The following is a 6,540-nucleotide window of genomic DNA, read 5'->3' on the forward strand; positions in this document are numbered from 1 at the left end:
TGTCTCTCTCTCTTTTTTCTGGAACCGGGCGTCTGCAGAGAGCTGTAATTTATCCATTCTTGATCATGATTTCTGCTGAATGAATCAAAGTCCAGGTTAATATGGGGCCTGATTTATTTACCATGTAACTCGTACCGAGGGGAATCTTTCCATCCAGTAATAGAAGATTCATAGAGACAGGGTGAGTCTCTGCAAATGTTTCTGCTCCCCCAGAATTACACACTGGGATTCAATATTTCTCAAACACAAGTGTCTGCATGTGCCAGGCACACCATTCATTGCAAGCGGTGTGTGTGTTTCAAATAAAAGCTGCTGATTCTTCAGGAACCATTCACATCTGCTTATTTTTATTTATTTATTTACTTGTGGCATTTATAGCCCATCTTTCTTTGCCAAGCAGCTCAAGGTGGCATATATGGTTCTCGCCCTTCTCATTTGATCCCCACAACAACCTTGTGGGGTAGGTTAAAATGAGACACAGTGACTGGCCCAAGGTTACCCAGCGAGTTTCATGGCCAAGCAGAGATTTCAACCTTGGTCGTATTCTAACACTCCAACTGCAATTGTTTGTAGAATGTTTTTCTACCCCACCCAGACTAGTAGGGTGAATGCATGCAAGGAGGACAACAGTAGGTGGCAACAAAGTCAATAAGAGACAGAGCCTACTACTGTATTTTTCTGTGTATAAGACTCTGTTTTTTGCTACATTTTTAAGGGCAAAAATGGGGGGGGTCATCTTATACATGGATAGTGAATGCAGAGGCGGTCAGGTGAGCGGTGTTGGTGAATGATTTGCTGTGGTGGCGAGTGGTCAGGGGGACAATTTGATTCAGCGGTGAGCGGGCAGGTGGGCAATTTGGTGCTGAGGTGAGTGGCCGGGGGGATGATTTGCTGTGGCGTCGGGCAGGCAATTTGCCGTGGCTGTGAGTGGACGGGTGGACGGCAACCTTTCTCAAGAAAGCTCAACAACTCAAGAAATACTGATTTCTTAATTCTGGGGTTATCTTATACATGCAAAATATGGTAATTATAGTTTTGTCCCCATCCACTTCTCTGTGGAATTCTACAAGGCATCACTGAGACCAATGAGGAGGAGGAAGAGGAGGAGGATAGCAAGGAGGCAGGCAGCTGGGGGCTGTCTGAGGGCAGATTGAGGCTGGGGGGGACAATGCCGCATTTGCCCTGAGCAGCCACTGGTTCAGATATAGGACTGCTTCCATCTGTTTTCCCATGGAAAACAGAAGATGATGTGAAGCCCTCAGTTTTTGTCTTAGTCTTGCTTTGGTTCTGTGTGTTTTGCATCAGATCTATATGTATTTACATCAGGTTGGCAACGCTGTCAGCACCCTTTTTTCTCAAACCGGCACCCTTCAGATGTTTTGGGCCACAACTCCATGGCCATGCTGTCTGGGGCTGATGGGAACTCAAGTCCAATATCTGGATAGGAAAAGGCGGGTTTACTCTGACTGGCAGTTTTCCAGGGTCTCAGGTAGAGGCCTTTCCCATCTACCTTTTAACAGGAGGTGCCAAGGAGTGAACCTGGACTCTTCCGCCTGCAGAAGAGGTGGCCTACTCATGAGCAAGTGGCAAATTTCTGCTGAGCCAAATGGCTCTAGATTAAATCAAGTTCAGCAGTAGTTCCATTCATTTTCATGGCAGAAGTAAGTGAGCACTTTTCACTCTCCCACTGAATTTGGTGGGACTTGGGTAGTTCATTCATACATATCACATGAATGAGCCACTGGATCATGCACTAGTGGTTTGCTTACACATGGCCATCACTACTTGATTTCTCATCTCCGGGTGATGGGTGGCTGCATCTGTGTGACCTGCCTCCACCTGACACTCCTCCTTGTGTTTTCTGCTGACGGGAAGGTGTGTGGCGTTTGATCCTTGAGGACTCACACGAGGGTAATCCCTTGTGCATGTGTGAACCAGGCCTCAGATACACCCTCCCATAAATACAAGGTAACTCAGCTGGTAGAGTATGAGACTTAATCTCAGGGTCTTGGGCACCAGCCCACGTTGGGCATCAAGATTCCTGTGATGCAGTGGGTTGGAGTGGACTGCATGACCCTTGTGGTTCCTTCCAACTCTACTATTCTATGAGTCTATGAAGATTGAGAAGACGAGAAACCAACAATGACAGGGCTATGATTTAGAAGGAGGCCTCTGGCGCCTCTGGCAAAGGGCCCATTCTTTCATGGGTATAGCCAGGATTGGGGGGGGGGGGGGTTTAGGAAATCAAAGTTGTTGAGCTTTTCTGGGGAAATCAGCGGTATAAATAGGACATTGCTGAGGGGGGGGTCAGGCTTCTGCTGGGGGGGGACACAGAACCTCAGATAACTGAATATTTTTAATGCTTTTCAATAATATTTGTGGATCTGGGGGGACTACCCCCCTACAGTGGTGAAGCTGTATGTTCCGCTACTGGGGGAGGGGAGCAGGCGGGGGCATGACGCGTGCCCTGGGGGCATGATGTGCATTCTGGGGGCATGGCATCCCGGGGGCGTGGTATGCGTTTTGGAGGCGTGACACACCACCTGTTGGGGCATGGCGCCTGGTGCGCGTGGGGGGGGGTGTGCGTGTCGGGGGGGCCGCCGCGATGGCACCCTACTGGAATAGTGGTGCCGGGGGCGATCCGCTCCCTCTGCACTCCCCTTCCTCTGCCAGTGCCCCCCTGCTCCCCCTTGGCTATGTCCATGGATTCTTCACTTGCGCGTTATTTTCTACTTCCCACGTACCCATCCCACGTATCTTCCCGGGTGTCGCAGTGCGTGGGATTGACTGAACCTTGCTTGGCCTGGCTCTCGTTCTGTTTTTCTGCCCCGCCTTTGCTTCCTTCTCCGGTGCCGGCTGGCCAGCTTCCCTCTCTCGGTTGTCTCCCCACCCCACCCCCGAGATGCCGCAGATCCACCTCCAAAGTGCCGGGAGAGTTTCTAAACCACACACCCCAGCAACCACGAGGAGCCATAAAAGGCCCCGAGAGCGAGCCGCTCTGGTGGTGCGGAGATCAAGGCGGGGAAGCGCTTCATTGCATCGGGAGCCTCGTCCGGAGAGGAGCAGTCTCCCGGCAGGCTGGCTGCGTCGGATCCTGCACTTGCGAGGGGGCGCAAACAGACGAGGAAGCTGTGGGGCTTCGTCGCAGACAGGCCTTTCTCCGGCAGCTTCGGTCGCCTGCATAAGCATCTCCTTATGCAGCCTGTTCCTTTAAAAATCGTCTTGACTGAGTTTCCAGGAATGTATTGCAGGATCTCTAGACGGGGCAGAGGGTCTATTTTGCATGCACATGCTGCCCGGTTCAATCCCCAGCATCTTCCAGTTGGGCTGGATGTGGGGAACTCTGATGGAGAGTCATATATAAATTTAATTAATAAACAACAACAACTACTACTCTGATCAGAAGCCTTGCTATAACTTAAGAAAAGTAGTCATATACAATAAATAAAACACTAAAACTACACAACCAAACTGAACAATTTCCACATAAATCACAAGTTCTAAAATAAAGATAAAAAGCCAGCAACAACAGCAACACCCCCAAACAACGCCCCAGCCCCTTTTTACCTTTGTACCCCTGGCTAGTTAGTTACTTTCTGCACACACTCACACAACCCTCTCTATCCTCTATCCAGGAAAGCAAGAGGCATGATAGGACACTTTCCAGTTAGGCAAAAGCATTCAAGGAGGGTGCGAAGCAAGGCTAGCTATGGGGCAGGGGTCTGAGGAAAGAGGGTGTGGCCTGGAAGAGTCCCGAGGGCCAAACAGAGAGGCTTGGAGGGCCTTATGAGCCTGATGTTTCTAATTCCTGCCTTCAACTTCTTCCTTGCAGCCAGGTCTTAGCTACCCCACTTGTCACAGTCAGGTGTCAGTCACAGAAAACAATGTTTTGGGTAATGAACAGAGTGTGTGTTTCCCACTACAAGGGAACAGAGCCTCGCAAGGTAACCTGAAGTGGAGCTTACTCTTCATGCCTCCCACAATTAAGGCAATCTGGTCCACACTGAAGAGATGAGCAGCTGATCCTCTGGAGCACATTTCCCAGAATTGTCCCATTGTATATCTTATCTCCCAGGGGGCACAAATATCCTAAACATGTTTGCTTGGAAGTAAGCCCTGCTGATACGAATGGCCCCTGCAGACAGGGAAATGTGGTTTTGCAGGATTGTGCCTTTGTTCTGCATATATAGTTGCCGGAGGCTGAAAGCCAAGAGGGCCACAGGTAAGTCTCAGTAAATCAACAGTTCCATAACGTGAATCAATATTTTTAAATCTCCTTATCGAAGGTTGGGCTGGGCAAGGTGGGGTTGAGGTCGAGAAAGGGTAGTGTGCCTAAGTAAGTTTGTGGGTGGGTGAGAAAATTTAGCCATGTTCCTATCCACACTTCCCTGAGAGTTGGACTAATTGAAATCAGCAGGGCTTGCTTCTGAGTACAGATAGGATCGTGCTCTTCATCCAGGTACTTTGCAGAACATAAACATACAAGAGCCTTGCTGGATCAGGCCAAAGGCCTATCTAGCCCAACATCCTGTTCTCACAGTGGCCAACCAGATGTCTGCAGGAAGTCCACAAGCAGGGCAAGAGTGCAACAGTATTCTCCCCACTTATGATTCTTAGTATCTGGTGTTTAGAGGCATAAAACAAATCCATGATGGCTTGTAGCCATTGATAACTGTATCCTCCATTGATTTATCACAGAGCTCAAAGTATATAGAGCCGTAGTTTGATGCACCTCAAGGGATGCAGGTGGTGCTGTGGGTTAAACCACAGAGCCTAGGGCTTGCTGATCAAGAAGGTCGGAGGTTTGAATCCCCATGACGGGGTGAGCTCCCGATGCTCGGTCCCTGCTCCTGCCAACCTAGCAGTTCAAAAGCATGGCAAAATGCAAGTAGATAAATAGGTATCGCTCCGGCGGGAAGATAAATGGCGTTTCCGTGCACTGCTCTGGTTTGTCAGAAGCGGCTTAGTCATGCTGGCCACATGATCTGGAAGCTGTACGCCGGCTCCCTCGGCCAATAAAGCGAGATGAGCGCCGCAACCCCAGAGTCGTCCAGGACTGGACCTAACGGTCAGGGGTCCCTTTACCTTTACCTTGACGCACCTCCTATTCCCACCAGAGTCATAACTGAGAGCAGGCTACGGTGGGGAGAAGTTGGATTGGATCACCTCCGGCAAACAGGAAGAAGGGCTCTTGTGCGAGCTGCAGAGACGGCTACCCTTCCCACCACTGTTCATTTGGTCTCCCTTTGCCAGAGATCCTCTCCCAGGACGCGCGGGAAGGGGAGGCGAAGGCGCGCTCCAGGTCTCCTGCTCCTCTTTGCTCTTGGATGGCTGAGCCAGAGCCGGAGATGTGGGTGGGGGGAGAGAGGGAGGGGAGCGGGGGGGAGAGGCAGCCGCCAGCCCGAGCGACGGCTTTGGCGGAGCCCTACAAAGGCCAAGCAGGACAAAAGCTCCAGCAAGCCTTTCATTCAGATCCTGCCTGATTTAACCGACCGTGGCTTGTCAACAACCTGCCAAATTGACAACGGAAACACACACCGCCGAAGGAGGAAACCGACCTGCCAGGGCTTAGTCATCCTTCAAGGGGGCTGGGCTGGGCTGGGTGGGAAGTCTCATCCCACAACTACACGTGTAATCGCTGTGTGTGTTTGTATGCGTGTTCCCCGACGGCGCCGACCGGCAACCCAATCCAAATCGAGTTTAGTAGGAAGTAAGATCGAGTAAGATTGGCTTGCAAACCATAGAGGGGGCTTAGCCTAAGGGGGCGGGGGGGGGAGAGGTGTGCAGCTCAGGAACCTAAGGACGTCTGCTCAGAAATAAATCCCAATGGATTTCAATGAGACTTCTACGATCATAAAGCTTCTTGGTTAACCTGCTTAGGGTTGCAACCTAGTATGCGTGCTTAGAATTGCAGCCTTTAAAAAGTTTGTCGTCGCCATCAAGGTATAATCTATCTATTATCTATCGTTGTATCTGTTTATATATCGTATCTTTCTGCGAGGTGGATGTGTGTAAGTGATTTGTGCGAGAAATAAAGTTATTCAAAACGTCGTAATTTATACAGTAATGTGTTTGGACTGCAATACTATCTTTACTGAATTTCAACCACAGATTGCATATGCTGTAATACTACTTACCTCAAGTATCGATCCTATGAATCGTTTTGCTTGGTTTGTTTTTTTAACTTGCAGATGCAACTGGCGAATAGCATGTATACTCAGATGGCGAGTCTAAGACTTTGTCTAGCCAAAGTCTACAGGGCCCCTATCCGGCAGAGACTTAGGCACGCTTCAGCCCACTGAAATTATCAGTGTGGTTGACGTTGCATTGGACAGCGATATAGAATTAACCACGTTGATAACAGAAGCTTTATGATTATTATGATTTCGATGGGGCATACTACTGTGTAAACGTACTTAAGATCGAGGTGAATAGATTATATGATGATCCTTATAGGCTGATCACTATTAATAGGGGCTTGAAGGACTGGAAATTGCCCCCACCATATTTAAGCAGGAAATTCTTCTGACGTGGGGGGGG

The sequence above is a fragment of the Podarcis bocagei genome (assembly GCF_964188305.1).
Source record: "Podarcis bocagei genome assembly, chromosome: 2".
NCBI lineage: Eukaryota > Metazoa > Chordata > Lepidosauria > Squamata > Lacertidae > Podarcis > Podarcis bocagei.